General features: G+C 37.2%; 2 long non-coding RNA genes across 2 annotated transcripts; both read left to right on the top strand.

The window, feature by feature from the left end:
• The first annotated feature begins 2,000 nt into the window (after nucleotides 1-2,000).
• LOC111025301 (uncharacterized) lies at nucleotides 2,001-4,376 on the top strand. Its single transcript, XR_002603500.2, has 3 exons — nucleotides 2,001-2,208; nucleotides 2,882-2,926; nucleotides 4,076-4,376. It is a non-coding gene; the product is annotated as an uncharacterized LOC111025301 (long non-coding RNA).
• Nucleotides 4,377-12,952: 8,576 nt separating this feature from the next.
• LOC148208569 (uncharacterized) lies at nucleotides 12,953-17,830 on the top strand. Its single transcript, XR_015788433.1, has 3 exons — nucleotides 12,953-15,767; nucleotides 15,858-15,892; nucleotides 17,098-17,830. It is a non-coding gene; the product is annotated as an uncharacterized LOC148208569 (long non-coding RNA).

The raw sequence follows: 17,830 nt of genomic DNA, 5'->3' as shown, positions 1-17,830 counted from the left end.
GTCACCAAAATGCTATCTTTTCTGTATACTTTCCCCAGTTCCATTGCCACTGCGGGCTTTACGCAATCAATCGGATCATATAGATATCCCTTCAATACAATATAGGTCATCGAAAGGACAAGTTACAAAACTTTAGAGATTCCATCATGAATTGTAATTAAAGGAAAAACTTTTACATTCCATATATTTAGTATTTATTGATAATTAATTATTAACATATATTATTTATTTGTAATTAAGCAAAAATTAAAGGGGTATAATGGTCCTAAAATATTTTTTCGAGATCGTGCCTTTTTAATATATTATAGATAATTTTAATCTCTGCATTTTGCTAACTTTGAAAACCTACATTTTCAGTATTAATAAAATTTATTAAATTAAAAAAATAAAAAAAATGTTTATTCGATGAGCCCATAAAAGTAACAATTTATTGCCTAAACTTTTAAAATAATTATTTAACCCCTAAACTTCTAAAAGTAACGATTTAGTCCATTAACTATAAAATTGTTTACACACAAAGTTGACGTGGCCGCCAACTATAATCAATGTGTTTAAATTAAATTGGCTTAATCGATTCAATTCAGTTCAACTTTGGTTCTATTCGGTTCAAATTTATAATGGTTTAGGACTTAGAAAAAGAAAATTAAACTTTTGAAAGAGGAACACCTTCTCTTGACTTCATCGCTCAACAGAACTCCCAACTCTCACCCGATTTCTTGAAATATCGTATGAATATTTTGGAATTTGTTGGAAAATTAGGCTACAAACAATTTCCTCATCCACAGTTATATACAGTTAACTAGTTAATCATACACAACAAGAGATTAAGGAAAGCGCATAAATGACACAACATACAGAATTATACTGGTTCACCTTATATTGACTATGTCCAGTCTTCCGCTAAGATATTAACTCTTTAGAAGTCCCAACAAAAGCCATAAGCTTCTAAGTATATTAACACACTATACTTATCCACAAAGAAGGACAAACTCAAGAAACAACGATAACTAATTACCCCAAACAATGATCTTGTTTGCCCTCTCTGTGCTGCCAACGCCCTCAAAATTTAGCTACAATGTTAATCACAAGACTGCCTAAAACCCTAAGACAAAACGATGGTATTATAACAACTTAAGTTGCGGCCTTGAGATGTTCTCCATAGCGTCTCACCTCTATGGACAGAATGCCCAATGTGCGCCCCTCCTCGCGGTAGCGTTGAGATGTTGTCCCCAGCGTCTCAACACTCCGACTCCTGCAGCATGATCCTCCGGCATTGACAATGTCCATGATCCTCCGGCATTGACAATGTTGAGATGCTTTGATGGAGCGTCTCAACGTTACCTCCTCGGTCAGCGTGCCCATGTAGCTTCACTTCAAATCATTCATTCTTTATTCTTTCAATTATTTTTCGCTCGGATTCTGGTTTGGCTCCACCAATCCCAAAAATTCTTATATAGGCAAGTATCAAGAGGAGTTAGCAAAAGCATTCTTTAATTAAATTAAATAATGTAACAAATTTTCCTTTTTCTTGATCTTTGTTATTTTCTTTCCTTTTTTTCTTGATCTTTGTTATTTTCTTCCTTTCTTCCATGGATGATGGATCTCTCTGAAGTACCAAAAATGGCGGAAGAATCGAAATCTATTAGAAATGTTTTTATTTAGGTTCTGTTTGGTAACACTCTCGCTTCCTGATTCTCGTTTACGTTTCTCATTTTTTTTAGAAATGAACATGTTTGGTAACCCATCCTATTTCTAATTTCTAAATTCTGAGAAATATTTTGTAAGGACCGTTTGATTTCGTTTTAAGTAAAAAGAAGAATATAAGGAAATTGAAAAGAAAAAAAGAAAGAAAGAAATAAAAAATAAAAAAATTGGAATTTTAGTTTGAAGGGTATTTTGGTCTTTTGAAAAAAAGAAAAGTGAAAAATGGAATTTTGGGGACACGTGTGTGTAGTGTGAGGTTGGCGTGTGTGTGTGACATGTTTTAAAAAAAAGAAAAGAATAGAAAAGGAAAGGAAAGAAACGAAACGAAACGAAGAAAGAAAGAGGAGAGAGAAAAAGAATAGAGATAGAGAAAACGAAGGGGAAAAAGAGAAAGAACAGGGGAGAGAGGTAGCAAGGGCTTCACAAAACTGCTGAGAAATAGAGGCTGAGATTGTTTTCGATTATGCTGTTGGAGAGCTCCACCATGGAGAGCGGCAAATTTAGGTAATTAAACTGGTTTTATTTGAAGATTAGGAAGGAAATAGGAGTGGGTTAGGGTTTTATGCATTGTTGTGTTTGAGTTAAGAAATCATTTGAAACTTAAACAGGTTGGATTTACTTTCTCCTTAAAAGATTAGGAGGTGCTGACCAATATTGGTTTTGTGAGTTTTTCAAGTTATGCTTAAGAAATTGTTTAGGGGGAAAAGAAGATTTTGAACTGTTTTACAATGTGGAACTAAATGGTAGAGTTTATTTGTGGGTTGCTAGAAAAATTGAAGAGTGTTTGTGTTGGTTAGAAGAATTGGTAGAAAGGTGAATGGTGTTGGAGAAAGCCGTGGGTTTGAATGGAGAAGGAATAAGAGGATGATTATGGGTTGTTGATGGAGGAAAGAGAAAATTGTTTGAATTAAAACTAAATATCAAGAATAAAAAGGAGATACTTAAAAATGGGGCCTTGTCATGTGAGATTGACATGGAAAAGAAGAAGACTGGGTGGATTGTGGGACCCACATGTGTAAGGTGATATAAAAGAGAAGAGTGATGGTTTTAAATGAAGAGAGAGAACGGGGAATTTGGATAATTGAGTTATTTTGAAATTATTGTGATTACAGTTTGAATTAAGTTTATGTTGAAATGGAATTAAGTGAGTTAATTTCGTATCAAATCGATATTTCAGGTCGGGTAGAAATTGAAGCAAAGGACGTTCCGATTCTAAGGATTTGTGAGTGGTTTATTTTAGAAATGTTTTTAGAATATATTATGATAGAATTTCAAGAAAGTATATATTATGTATGTTTTAGCATCTCTGCTGAGAATCAAAGAAAATGTGTTAGAAAGAATTGTTTTAGAAATGTTCTGAGAATTTATGAATGTGTCTGAGAATTTAGAAAACAACTCTGGTTGTTTGAGATTTTGGAGATGCATAAAATCTGGAGAAATGTTTTGTGATTTAGAAAAATGTGTGAAGTATAAGAAATGTTTGATTTAGAATGAAAGAAGCTGGGTTGAATATGAGAGTTTATTAATACTATATGATTCCAGAGGAATGTTTGAAGTTTCCTGAAATGATGTTAGACAGAAGGATTTTAGAAATGTTTTGGGAATAATTGTATTTGATAAGAATTATAAATGTTTTATGTCTTTAGATGATTGTAAGAAGTTTTTAGAAAGAAAGATTTGAGAAAGTTAGAAAGAAATATTTTAGAAGCGGTTTGGAAAAGAAAAGTTATTAGAAAGAAGAAAAGAAGAATTTTAGAACTTTCTATGAGATTGAGAAAGAAGTTTTCAAACCACCATGTTATTGTATCCAGGTGATTACTCATATGCTATATGAATGTGTTTCTATAGTATACCCAGAAATAGAAGGTCTTTGAGACCATTTTACTCCGTGCGTTGAAAGAATTATTCTGATGTGTATATTGAGATTACTCTATGCCAGTAGACCAGAAAGAGAATTATTCTGCTGTGCATATTGAGATTACTCTACGCTAGTAGACCAGAATAGAATGTGGATACATGTGTGGTGTTAAGTTTTCTGAACCTATTTATTGGTTGAAAGAAAATGTTTTATATGTTATTAGAAAGTGTTTTCCTAGTTCTATTTAATGTTTCAGGAGAACGATTTACAAATTTATTTAGGTTATGCATGCTGTTACACGTTTATTATGAGAAAGTATTTATAAGTTTTAGTTTCTCAAGTTTTATGAGATTTAATGAGAATATTTATTAGAACGGTTTTATAAAGTTTTTTTTTTTTTTTGCAGAACTTCGAAACTTCAGTCTATGAAAGAAGTTTTACAATATTATTTTTTGTATTAACTTACCACCCACTGAGCTTTTTAGCTCTCTTTACCCTTTGTTTTCCCCGTAGGTTGTATCTGAGTTTCAAAGAGAGAGTGGACCAGCTTCTGCCACCCAGAGTCATTAAGGAATTGCATATCATTTGTAGTTACATCCTGAGTAGTGTATTTAGAAAGAATTTAATAATAGAAGTGATGTTAAAAGTTAGTTTAAAAGTCTAGAAGATTTTCGACTATAGACTCGGCACCTAGTGGGGTCCATGGTCGGTGTGGTCTGTTCTTGAACTAGTAGGTGTTCTGGGACGAGTCGTGTCATGTTTACAAAAAAAGAGACTAAATTTTGGATCCCATAAAAAGTAGTTTTTTTCGTTTTTTCTGTTTCTCCCTATGGTTCAAGCGTGCACTTAGCCTTCAAGTTAGTTGTTCGAATCTCGCGAATAACGAAATGTTGTTACTTTTTTTTTCCATATTTCATTTGTTTTTTCTAAGTTATGTTTTCTTTGTTTTTTCCCTTTTATTTTTCTTTGTTTTTCGATTCTCTATTTTTTAAATTAAAAATTTATTCTCTATTTAAATCAAATAATTTAGACGTTTATATTAAAGAAACTTATATTGTAAGTTATATTTTTTGTCCTAGATTATATTATTCGTATGCATATTACATTTTTTATATTACATCTACTAAATTGATACATGACAACCAAAGCGTATTGGAATACTCGAGCCACAAGCCACTTGAATCCAATCGTACAACTGATTCAACCCGAAAGGCTAAGGGTTAGATGGATTACCTTTGCTGTCGTTACCTTGAGCAGGTAGAATACTCACTATGCTCGAGTCTGGAAACACTCCACGAGTTTGATAACCAATCAAACAAGCATGCTCCGAGGGGTAAAATATGAGATCCTAATTAGTTCAACTACACAAAGAAAATCAATATTTGGGGGAGAGGGGGGGAGGGGGGCGCAGAGTTTGCACACAACAAAGGGATGAGAAAACTCTCAATTCTATTTCAATCAAAGGTTCAAAGGTGTGAAATACAAGAGTGGTGCAAGCCTATTTATAGGCTAAGGCCAATGACCTTAACAAGAAAATTGTAAAATGAAAATAAACCTAAAAATAAAATAAAACAAATAATTGAATTATATTTCCCTTAAATTGCCAACTTGCCAATCAAGTAAGGCAATCATTTCTAACTAATTTTGATAAAAATAAAATATACTAAGTGAAAATCAAATAAAGATCTTTTCCTAAAATCCACCAACGTACTAATCAAACCAGGGAAGTTATTCCTTAAATGTATTTTGATCAAATAAAACCAAGAAAAATATAAAGGAAATAATTCCCTTAAAATGAATAGAGTGGGCGGTCGCATGGGGTGGCGTCATTGTGGGCACACACTGGACAGATGAGAGGCTTGGCAGGAACGTGTGAGAGCCCGAATGCTGGGCGATGGGTAGACGTGCGCGTGGCATATATAGTCAGGACACTGGGCAGGCATGCGTACGAGCGAAGGCAGGCGGCGTGTGAGGGCTGGCAGGTGTGGATGTTGGTGAAGGCATTGGCGATGTGCAGGCGTGAGTGCTGGGCGGGCGGATGGACGCGGACAAGGTGGGCGTGCTGGGGTGTACGTGCGGTAGGTGAGGTAGGGGTGTGTGGCAGGGGTAAGGTATGGGACGCGTGGGCACTAGCGACATGGGGCGCTTGAGTACTTGCGATAGGGGGTGCACGGGCGCTGACACATTCGGATGGGCGTTGCGAGGTTAGCACCTGGCTAGAGAAGGTGCGCAACAGGCTGTTGGGAGTGCGGGGTGCGATGACATGCCTAGTGTGGGGCACACACGCTTGACGTGCCTTTCACTTTGGGCATTTTGTGTGCGGTGGAGCTGTCTTCTTATCTTGACTTAGTTCTAAGGACTTGAGACCAATTATGATCATATCACTTATTATCACTTGTTTGAAAAATGATGCTACAACGGTGATTCCAAGGAAAAGAGGAGAGTCCCAACAAGCACTTAAAAAGAGATAAAACTTAGTGAAATAGTACCTGTTGCAACTGCACTCTTCTCATTGTAGAATATTTTTGTGTCCATAGATGTACGACAATTAACGGCAAGTCAATCATTCACGAGTGCTCGTAGCTCTAGCTGTGTCAAATTACCGTTTTACCCCTAAGTTAATTCTTGCTCCCAATATACCACTACTCCTCTAATGAACAACACGGTTATGGTCCGATCAATAACCAGAAGTCCCTCTTAGGCCAATGAGAGGGTGGGCCCCTTGTTCAAGTCCCGTAGTCACCATGTAAGTGAACACTCATCTACTTCTCTAAAGTTGGTAAGGAGTGAATTTCATATTGCGTAGTTATGTTTCCAGCTCCCTACTCAGTTTCGCCCCCAAAATAGTAGGATTATTAAGTCGGCAACTCGAACCACTCTCACTTATACAAATCAAAGGACGATCCCTTGTAGGCAAGAGTTCATAACTCTTAATCGAGTTACCTAGTCATCCTATGAGATAACAATGTATTGACTAATGGTGTTAGAGCCAATGATTAATTATTTCACAGTTCGATCTTATACAAAACCATTGTATATGATGCCCTCACTCACATGTCTCTACATGAACGACCTAGATAAAGTCATTTGTAACTATTACAAAACAGGTCGTATCCATAGTGTTACTAGGATAATGTACCCAACCTTATCCATGTACTATAGACCATTTAGGTTATTACTAGAACATTATCCACTTGTATATCGAATATATATTGTTTATATACTGTATATCAAAAATATACAATGTATATTAAATATATATTGTATATCATATATATATTGTTTCAGTTACATTAAATAACTTTAAATCTTAGTTTATTTGAATACGAGTAATGCAAATAAATAATAAAATAATTTTTATTAATAATGTAACGACCCGTCTCAAAATACCTACTAGTCCTAGAACGAGTCGCGCAGACCACAGACCCCAACTAACTACAGAGTCCATGGTCAACTTATTACCTTTGACCTGAAACTTTAACAACAAGCTCTGAGTGGATGCATAATAAAATAATAATCTTTACAGAACATCCTTTCTTACATCCATTCTAAACATTCTACTCTGTCAACCTGGTATAAATATAAAACTTTTTACAAGAACACTACGTATACGTACAAAATGTTATGTAACTTTTGAACTATTTAGGTGGCAGAAGTTGATCTACTTTATCCTTGAAACTCAGGTACAACCTGGGGGAAAAATAAAAAATAAAGAGTGAGATGAAAAACTCAATGAGTTGTTAGTTAATAAGAAAATAATCTCATAAAACTTATTTCATAAATAGTTGGAATTCAAGCTCTTAAAAACATTATAAAACTCATAAAAACTTGGAATAAGTAAACTTTCTCATAAAAATCTTGTAACAATACTTCCAAAACAACCAACAAGCAATGCTTCCAAGCCTAGGATTCGGACCAGGATTTAGAATCTGGATGTGGCTCTAATTGCCGTGACATTCCCCTATGTCCAGTGCGATCTAGTTACACCAGCTTCTTGATTTGCTCTAAAAGCACATTCTAAAAACATGTAAAACATTCTTATTTAAACATAAATAAACTAGAGAAAACTTAACACCACGCATGTATCCACATTCTATTGTGGTCTACTGACGCAGAGTAATCTCAATACACACAGCAGAATAATTCTGTCAACGGACGGAACCAAATGGTCCAAAAGACCTTCTATTTCTAGGTATACTATAGAAACACATTCATACATCATACATGTAATCATCTGGATTCAATAACATGGTGGTCTGAAAAATGTTCTAAAATTCTTCTTTTCCTCTTTCTAAGAACTTTTCGAACTTTCTCAAATCATTTCTAAAATCTTTCCTTCTAAACAACAGTTCCCAAAACTCTGAAATAAATTATGAAATCTCTTTCTAAATAACATTTCATAACTTTCTCAAACATTTCTCTGAAATCATAAAACATTTTTCAAAATAATAACACATTTCTAAAATCCTAAAAAAAAAACACATTTTCTTTCATTTTCAGCAAAAATACTAAAACATACATAATATATATAATTTCTTGAAATTCTATATTAATAGATGCTATAAAAAATCTAATAAAATAACCAATCACAAATCCAATAAAAATATAAAAAAACGTTTAATAAAGTAACCACTCACAAATCTTTCAAACTAGGTCGTTCATGTCTCCAACTTATGTCCGACCTAAAATATCATCCCAATACCAAATTAATTCACTTAATTCCAACATAAACTTAATTCCAAACGGTATCTTCAAAATAAAACCAATTATGCATGTAACAACTCGTTCTTTTTCTTCATTAAGACCCACTTCTTCTCTGTCTTACTACCAGCTTACAAGTGGGTTCACAATAAACAATTCAATTTCTTCTCCTTTCCAAAAACCTACGTGAATCTCGTTTTCCTTTAAGCATTTTTTTTTCTTATTGCTTAAATTTTAAGCCACAAATTTCTTTCTCTCTCTTCCATCAACAACCCCTCCTATTCTTCTTTCTTATCCGTTCAAACACACGGATTTTCTCCCTTTCTCTACCCTTTCTTCTTCCTCCTTCCTCTATATTTTCTTTATTTTTCTCAACCAAGAAACCCATTTCCACTTGATTTTTGTTACATCTCCAATCCCCTTAAGAATACTCATAAGCTCGACCCTCAATATATTTCATTATCTTTCTTCAACAGTCCCAACAAATTCTCCCACAAGTTGTGCCCTAACTATTATGAGAATTGTTGGTGTGTTTGATGTGTGTCTGGATTATTGATAGTTATATTGTCGTATGGTTGTGTTCATAAAAGCATACTGAAATGATTGTGAGTATACTACGAAAGCTTGATAGACATATTGTTTCGTTGATAACATTCTTGTCTATGTTTGTAGAAGCGTACTGAATTAATTATGAGTTGAATGCTGCATGGGTCATGGCTTAGAGAGCATGTAGTAGAACTTTGGTTTGGTTTTGTTATGAAGTGAATTGGTGAGTATCACGGCTAGAGAACTGATACGTTAGTAGTTGGGTATCAAGGTTCCAGGTAAATGGTCGAGGGTCCATACGCTAACTTTGGACAAATATGAGTGTCAAGGCCTTAGCTATGTGTGGTTAAGAGTCGACGTAGTAAGTTTTGGAGGAATAGGAAAGAGAACCGGTGAGTTGTGATGTGAGGCTTGGATTTGGCATGTAGGTTGCGTGTTTAGTTAGGTGTATATTTTAATTATGTAAAGCACGATGATTTGTTGAGCATGTCGTTTGAACTTTTTTAAAGCATTTTATTTGTACGTGACCCTTCAAGTAAGGGATGTTTAGTGAGTACCAGTGGTTGTACCCACCTCTCCCCTTTTTCCCTCAGATTTTGCTAACGACGAGGTAGCTCACGAGAATGGTGATGGCGAGGAGGAGACTTGAATAGAAGAACCATATTGTTAGCTCTACGAGCATCAATCATGCCAAATATTTTGATGATAACAAACTTTATTTACTAATACTTTTAGTGTTTCAAAGTGTCACATTGCATAAAGCTCGAAAAGAGAATCCAACACATTTTGAATCACTCGAATTGGAGTTCAAATGAATACTTTATGGATAAAAAGCAAATGTCGCAAATGATGTGGCCAAGTGGACCACTCATAAGTTGATAGGTGGCATCAAGAGGTCATATATTTGCTGATGTGAAATCCAACAATGAAGTGAATAAGAGGACGACATGTGGCACATTCAAATTTGAATAATCTAATAATTTCCACAAATTTCTCTCAATCCACAAATTATCTTCAATCTTGATAAATTCTTTTTCAATCCCCACAATTTCTCCCATTTTCCAATATTATCTTTATTTCATTTCAAAAATCTACACCGTTCATCCTTGTTGTCCTAAATCCAATGGCAAAAATTCATCCTCGAAACTCCATTAAAAGCCACCAATTTTCACCATCCTCTACACGAATTATCAAATCAAACATCTTTCTCCCATCAAATTATTTTACTCCCAAATTTTCATTCTCTCCAAACAAAAAGTTATCCATTTTTTTTTGTGATAGATACATTAGAGTGTAGCGTTTTAGCTATTGCTTTAGTGCGAAATGTGTAAATCCACCTTAGTGAGGTACTTTATTTGCATTGCTTATTTTACATTTTGGGTTTTGTACTAAGGTGTGGGTACGTCTTGTGTTGTGAGAAAACACAATTGGTTAGATCCCGAACTAGTTAAAAGGATCGTGGGTTTCGCTTTAGCCTAGGACAAAAGAGAGTCGATCGGTTTGGTTCTCATCCGTATATCGACGCAGTAAAATACCTAAAGAGCCTTGAGGAGTGGAGTAGAAATTTTCGAACCACTATAAAAAAATTTTTATGTCAACTCTCTCTACTCTTTTAATTTGTGTATTAAAATGTTATTTGATTTTTGTTATTCTTAATTTTATTTTTAAAACCTTAAAGTTGGTACGCAACCCTATTCACCATTCTCTAGTGTTGCCATATCGATCCTACACATATAACACTGCGTCGTTTAATTTTCACTTTGGATAGGATAATTGCAGTTGTTTCTTTTTTTAGTTTAATTTTCATTTTGTTATTCTTAATTTTATTTTTAAAACCTGAAAGTTTAGTTTTGTTTAGTTGTTTGAACGGTGGGGTTGAAAGTTATTGAAGTTAATAATTAATATTTTTTTTAAAAAAAATAAGCTAGTTCTTGCTTCGTTGTTATTTGAGAGTTTAAGATTCGTTTAGCTGATAGTTTATGGTTTGAAACTTAACATAGTTATTAAAGTACTATCTTGTTAAGGGTTCAGTATTTTCCGTTGCTTGGGTTGTACTTTATAGGTGGTTTTAGTAACATGTCTCACATGTGTTGTTGAAAATTTGGGGACGTTACAAGATGTGACTTAGACATAAGGACATAAACCACAATCCTAGACATAAGTCCTCAAACCCATAAAAGCAAATGAATTAATAATTACGTTATAGGATTGTATTCACACATAGACATATGATAGTAGGTTACCCTAGGCTCTGCAACATCCAAAAGCGGTTTGTGAAAGAGTATAACTCATATTTCCATAAAGTGTCAAGTAGCACCTTGCGGTTTTTTCTCTAGTGTATTATTTCTCTCAAAACTAAGGTAGAAGAAGAGGGGTTGTGTTTTGTTTATTTGTTGATAAGTGCAACCCCAAATAATATTTTATCGCTCATTTTTATCCATAAAACTCAATTGCAATTTGAACCATTTAATTTCCAATTAATTTTGAAAGAAAAAGTTCTTGAGGATTTGACCTTGGAATTACTTTCTTGTATTACTTCTGATCGTGTATGCTTGCACATGTCTCTTATTGTAAAGCCCCGACTTTTCAGGTTATTTTTATTTTAAGATTTGAATTGTGCCTTTGGACTTCTCTCTTTTGGATAAATTAAATTCTTGGATTTTTTTTAGTTTCGAAGTTGAGGAATTCAATTAGAATTTAAGTTTAATTTCGTTAGACAAAGATAAATTAAGTTTTCAATTTTTACAAAGAGGTTTTGAATTAAGTCCTAATTCAAAGTTTTAGAAATGTAATTTTCCCTTTTTGATTTGATTCTTCGGTTTTAAAAAAATTTAGTTAATCATTAAAATAAATTTCTCAAACCTTTCTTTTAATGAGTTTTCCTTTTTGAAAAAAAAAAGATTAAGAAAACTCTATATTTTGTTTTTACAAGGGCTTAGAATATGGTTTTTATTTGGGCCATTACTTTTTGATAAAAAGAAAATAAAAGAAAAACAAAATTAAAACAAAAAAAAAATTAAGAAACCCAAAGTCTCTTCTTCCTCCCCCTATTTTCGTGATGCCTTAGCCGCCCACCACTCCATTGTCTTATGTTTCAGCCGCCCTCCCCTCTTCCTTGTATTCTCCGGCGAGGTAGCGGCAGCAATCGGCGTCCCTGGCAGCGACGTATGGTGGTAGCAGAAGACCCATCCCTCTTCTAGGCGGTGCGACAAACTCACGCGTTTTCAGCTCCCATCCGCGCTGTTGACGAAATTGGTTGGAGTTCGACAGCCGACGACAGCCTCTCCTCGTTCAGATCTGTCGACCCACGGTGGTTTGAGCCCAGATCTCCATGGGGTGACCCGGACGTTTGCTTTAGCATTCAGCAGCGTCAGAGGAGGATTTGGAGCGTTTTCCTCTGCTGCAAAACGTGGACAGCAACATTTCTAGTATTGTTTTTCTTCATTCCAGCGATATTCGACCCTTACCCACATCTACCCAAACTAGATCTAAGCTACCCACACATAAGCGAAGTCGTTTTGTGGTAACGGACAACAAAACAAAATCGTTGGAAGTCATTTCGGCGCGTTCCTCTACTGCAAAACGTGGACAGCAGCAGTTTCGTGGTGTTTGGCACTTACCCACACCCGTTCAATGCCCGATTTACGTTACCCACCCTTGCTTGAGTTAGATAAGAGTTACCTACACCTAAGCGAAGTCGTTTTGTAGTAACGGATAACAAAACGAAGTCGTTGGAAGTTGTTTCGACGTGTTCCTCTGCTGCAAGTGGACAACAGCAGTTTTGTGGTGTTTGGCACTTACCCACACCCGTTTGAAACCCGATCTACGTTACCCACCCTTGCTCGAGTTAGATATTAGTTACCGACACTCAAACGAAGGTTGATTTGAGTTACCCATTTCTTTTCGGCATAGGACCAGCAAGCCTGAGACTTTTCGAACTCAGTTTTGAAGTGTCGAGCTCTTTCGACATCGACCCACTCCTAACCCAAGAGATTTTAGTGTGAGTTAGTAGGTAACGAATCACCTCAAGCTTGGTTTCATTTAATTTAAGTGTTTCCAATGGATTTCTAATGCAAATGTAATCTCGTTTGTTTTAGGGAATCCTTCGGCAAGCTTAGTAGTGTTATGGGCATTGTGTAAGTAGTTCTTACTTGGGGGATGTTTGTTGTATGAATATGTATGAATTGTTTGGTGCTTTCGGTGTGTTTATTATTTATTAATATGTAAGTTGATTGTGTCTTTGTGAATATTGGCTAATGACTGTAAGTAGTTTGAATGAAATCATGTTGGTTCCGGTTGTTTATAATTGATTTGCTTTGCATTGTTGGATTTGATGCTTAGTGGTATTTCTGAAAGCATTATGGATTATGAATGGTTTTATCGTTGTATGGTTGTGTTCATAAAAGCATACTGAAATAATGTGGGAGAAATCTGTTGTGTTGCGCATGCATGTGGACCTGTCATTTCATTTTTAGCTTACTGTTTTTGGTTCTGGAAGCATGCTGGTTTTATTGTGAGTTGAGTGCTGCATGGGTAATGGCCTAGAAAGTATGTAGTAGGACTCTGGTGAGAGTTTGGTCTTTAATGAAGTGAATAGGTTAGGTTGTGTTCTGATTACTATGAAATTTTTAGAGTGTTGGATGCGTATATGGATATATGTCGGTTACGTCTCTTTTGTGAATTATCTGTGATGTGGTGTGTAAAGCATGCTGAGTGTTGAGAGAAGGGTGTCCTCGTGATGTTGGATGGGCATGTCTGGTTGATAGTGACATAGGTTACGTCCATTGTTGTGAGATAATTTCTGCATGGGTCATGACCTGGAAAGTATGTAGTAGGACTCTGGTGAGAGTTCCGGGATGTAACAAAGTAAATGGAGAACTAACAGGGCCAAAAAGGCTGGCACGTCACTAGTTGGGTATCGAGGCTCCAGGTGCAAAGGTCGGGGATCGATACCCCAACTTGGTAGAGATGAGTGTCGAGGCTCCGGGTACAAAGGGTCGGGGGTCGGCACGGTGATTCTATTTTGTTGAATTAGTATTGGGTCTTGATGTGGTGGTGGTCAATGACCAATACGTTGAGTAGTCGTCGATACCTTGGGGATAAATGTCAACGGTCGATGCACAGTTCAAGGCTTTGGGGATAAATGACAAGGTCGAACGCCAAGTTTCTGTAGATGAGTGTCGGGACTTGGGGATAAATGGCAAGGACCGATACGATTCGAGGAGTTAGACTTGGGGAACTAACATAATGTGATGCACAGTTTGAAGCCTCGGGGATAAATGGCAAGGTCGAACGCCAAGCCTCTGTAAATGAGTGTCGGGCCTTGGGGATAAATGGCAAGGGCCGATACGATTCGATGAGTTAGACTTGTAGAACTAACATAATGTGATGCAGAGTTTGAAGCCTTGGGGATAAATGACAAGGTCGAACGCCAAGCCTCTGTAGATGAGTGTCAGGCCTTGGGGATAAATGGCAAGAGCCGATACGATTCGAGAAGTTAGACTTGGAGGACTAACATAGTGTGATAGGTTAGGAGTTGCTTGGAGGCCAAGGACCAATACGTTGAGTAGTAGTTGAGGCTTTGGGGATAAATGTCAAGGTCCAACACCAAGCACCGTAGAGAAGTTTCGATGCTTTAGCTACGCGAGGTCAGGGGTCGGTACGACTCGAAGGAGTAAGTCTTGGAGGAATCAAGAAAGAGCACTAGTGAGTTAACATGTGAGGCTGAGTTTGACATGTATGGTACATTTTTTAGTTAAACTTATACATAAACTGCTTCTTGAAATATGTTTATTTCATTTAAGGCTCGAGATTAATGATAAGCATGATGTGTTGACTCTTTGATAAGCATGACACGTTGTATAGGCATGCTATTTGTGCGTGATCCTTCAGATAAGGGCTGCTTACTAAATACTGTGGTTGTACTCATCCTTCTTTTTCCCCCTCTAGTTTTGCAGGTATTGTAACGCCCCGCGTTACTCAGGTTAGCTTGCCCCGAGTTCCGAAAAATTTTATAACAAAATAGATTTTTGTTTATTGATTTATTTATTGATTTCATTTTTTTTATTTTATTTGACTCATCAGTGAGCTTTATTTAATTTAAATGTGGCATCTCGGCTAGTGTGTATTGTTACAGAGTTAGTGGTGAGTTAGTAGCGTATGGTATTTATTAAGTTATGGTTTAGTACGGATTCCGCTATGTGACACTTGCTCTGGACCATTGGACCAACTACGAAATTATATTATTGGTTTTGTTAACAAGGAGTGTTTGGGTAAATGGGCCTTAAACAAAAGAAACTAGCCCAAGTGAGTTTATGTTGCAAAACAAAAGAAAAAGGGGAATTAAAACAAAACAACCCTAGCCCATCTTGTTCTCCTTCCTCATCTTCTTCCACCCTTCCCTTTCGTTTGAAGCCGCCAGCCCCCCCCAATCCGGATTTCTTTCTCCGACGAAGCAGCACCGACGACGGGACAGCAGCAGCGCGGCGTTGGGCAGCGGCAGACGGCGGCAGCGTGCGACGGGCAGGAGCGGCGTGCGACGGGCAGCGGCGGCGCGTGACGTTCGGGCAGCTGCAGGCGGCATCGATACACGTGAGGCTGTTTTCGCGGCGTCCCTTCTCCGATCCAACGAGCCTAACAACCTCGATTAGCTTAGATCCGTGAAACCCGATAACTTTTCTTTGACCCACATTTGTTCTAAGTTAGATTTGGATTACCCACATCCAAACAAAATCGATTTGGAATACCCACACCTAAGCGAAGTTGTTTTGTAGTAACGGACATCAAAACGAAGCCGTTGGAGGTCGTTTTGGGCACTTTTCGCTGCTGCAAAAACGTGGACAGCAGTGTTTTGGTGGTGTTCGGCGATTATCTTCATCCGTTCGAAGCCCGATTTACGTTACCCACACCTTCGCAAGCTAGATCTAATTTACCCACACCTACACGAAGTCGTTTTGCGGTAATGAGCCCTTTGAACCCTCGTAGAGTCGTTTTTCGAAGGCTGAACAGTACATTTAAATTGCTGTATTATTCTGTTTTTGGTGCTTAGGTGTGAGATCGACGCAAACTTAAAGACGTGGTTGAGTAAGTAGCACCAGGGGGCGAGTGCGTGCGTTATTTAGCGTTAACGGAATGGTTTTGATGCTGTTCTTTTTCTTGTTAAAATAATTTAAATGAGCATGTAGGGATTGTTAGTTTGATTTGTGGATTTCTAGCGATCTTGTTGCCGTCTTTCTATTATTGAATACTTTTGAGGAAACATGCTTCCTGTTCTTCTTGGTGTAGGTGACTAGTAGGTTCTGAACTGTTGTAGTTAGAAGTAACTGGCTCATGACGTTTTGCAAATGGGATGTAAATGAAATGCTAGCGTGGTTATACCGATTAATTCATATTGTTCTGGTTGTGAGCTGTTGGATGTATTTTGTTTATTACGTGGAACAACATGCTTGTAAACGGTGCAGTGATTTAGAATGTGGGAGTTTTACTTGTAGGTGGTCATGGAAGGGTTAGTGAAGTGGTGAAGGGGGAAGGGTAAAGGGACAGGTTGATAGTCCGTTAACCACGGGTGTTCTGACCTGAAAAATGCATATAAATCGCTTGAAGGTTCAAAGCCCTGAGTAGTGGCCTTGGGAATAAATGACAAGGCCGAACGTCAAATCTCTGTAAACGTGTATTGGGGTCTTGGGATAAATGTCAAGGACCAATACGCTGGGAAGTCATCGGTACCTTGGGAATAAACGACAAGGACCGGTGCACAGTTCAGGCCTTGGGAATAAATGGCAAGGCCGAACGTCAAGTTTCTGTAGAGGAGTATTGAGGCCTTGGGGATAAATATCAAGGGTCAATGCGACTCGAGCAGTTAGGCTTGAGGGATAAAAGTAGAGTGGTGCTTGCGAAGTAGTGGTGCTAGGCCTTGGGAATAAATGACAAGGTCGAACATCAAGTACTGGAGAAGGAGGGGGTACAGTGACTTGGGAATAAATGTCAAGAGCCGTCATGCCTCGAGAAGTTAAGCGGGGAGTAACACAGGTGGGTGTAGAGGAAGGTTTAGTACCATGAGACAAGGGCTAGTGAATCATGGGTTGTGGTCTTGGTAGTTTCGACGCATGGTTGTTGTCTGTAAATGTCTAGTTATTGTTTGCTATCTTTCACTGCTTATTTGATTGCCTTGCTATCGTTTTATTCTTTATGTCGTGACTGTGAGCATGATTTTTGTGCTAGTTAGGAAGTGCTACTTACGGAGTACCTTATGTACTCACCCTCCCCTTTTTACCCTTATATGTTTTCAGGTGTGAACAGGGTCGACCGCGGTGATGACGTGGAGAGGGCTTGACCGAGGAAGGATCACTAGCTTAGTTAGTGAGGATAGAGGGAAGGGTCGTTGGGTACGAGTAGCATTGAGATTTATGTTATTGCTAGGTGTGAACCGCGGAGGAAATTTTGTATTCTTTAGAACTACTTTATTTGTTATGGATGTTGCTGGTAAACGCGTCACTGTCGTCGTTGGAGTTTAGGTGTACGGTTGTTTTATTTATTTATGAATTTTTGCCACTAAGGCGGATATGAGATGTTTCTGTTTTTAAATTGCCTACGGAGGGCGAAGTCCTGACAGTTTGTGACATTTGTATTTCTGACAGAACATATGGGAGTCGAAGTTTTATTTCGTTTAAATTATTTTCCCAGGGAGTTGTTTATCGCATGTTTAGAGTTAAAGCTAGCCAGGTGAATTATTTAGCGTTGCCTAGAATGATATATAAAATCCTGGGGCGTTACAGGTATCGAGCTAGCTCTTGGGATGGTGATGGCGAGGAGGAACTTGACTAGAGAGATAACGCTGCGTCGTTAAGTTTTAAATTTGGATAGGATAGTTATAGTTGTTTATTTGTAACTGAGTATGTTTTGAGATTATTAAATTGGGTTGTTAAGTTCCATTTTTTAAAGGATGTGTTAGGGTTGACAGTGCACTATTCTTTTGAGAACATACATTTTGTTTAGCTACTTGAACTTTGACGATGTGAGGAT

The sequence above is a fragment of the Momordica charantia genome, assembly GCF_013281855.1.
Source record: "Momordica charantia cultivar OHB3-1 chromosome 10 unlocalized genomic scaffold, Mcharantia_2.0 BLBB01000010.1, whole genome shotgun sequence".
In the NCBI taxonomy this organism is placed as follows: Eukaryota; Viridiplantae; Streptophyta; class Magnoliopsida; order Cucurbitales; family Cucurbitaceae; genus Momordica; species Momordica charantia.
Note: the sequence above shows the minus strand (reverse complement) of the source record. Positions and strands in the feature narration are given on the sequence as shown.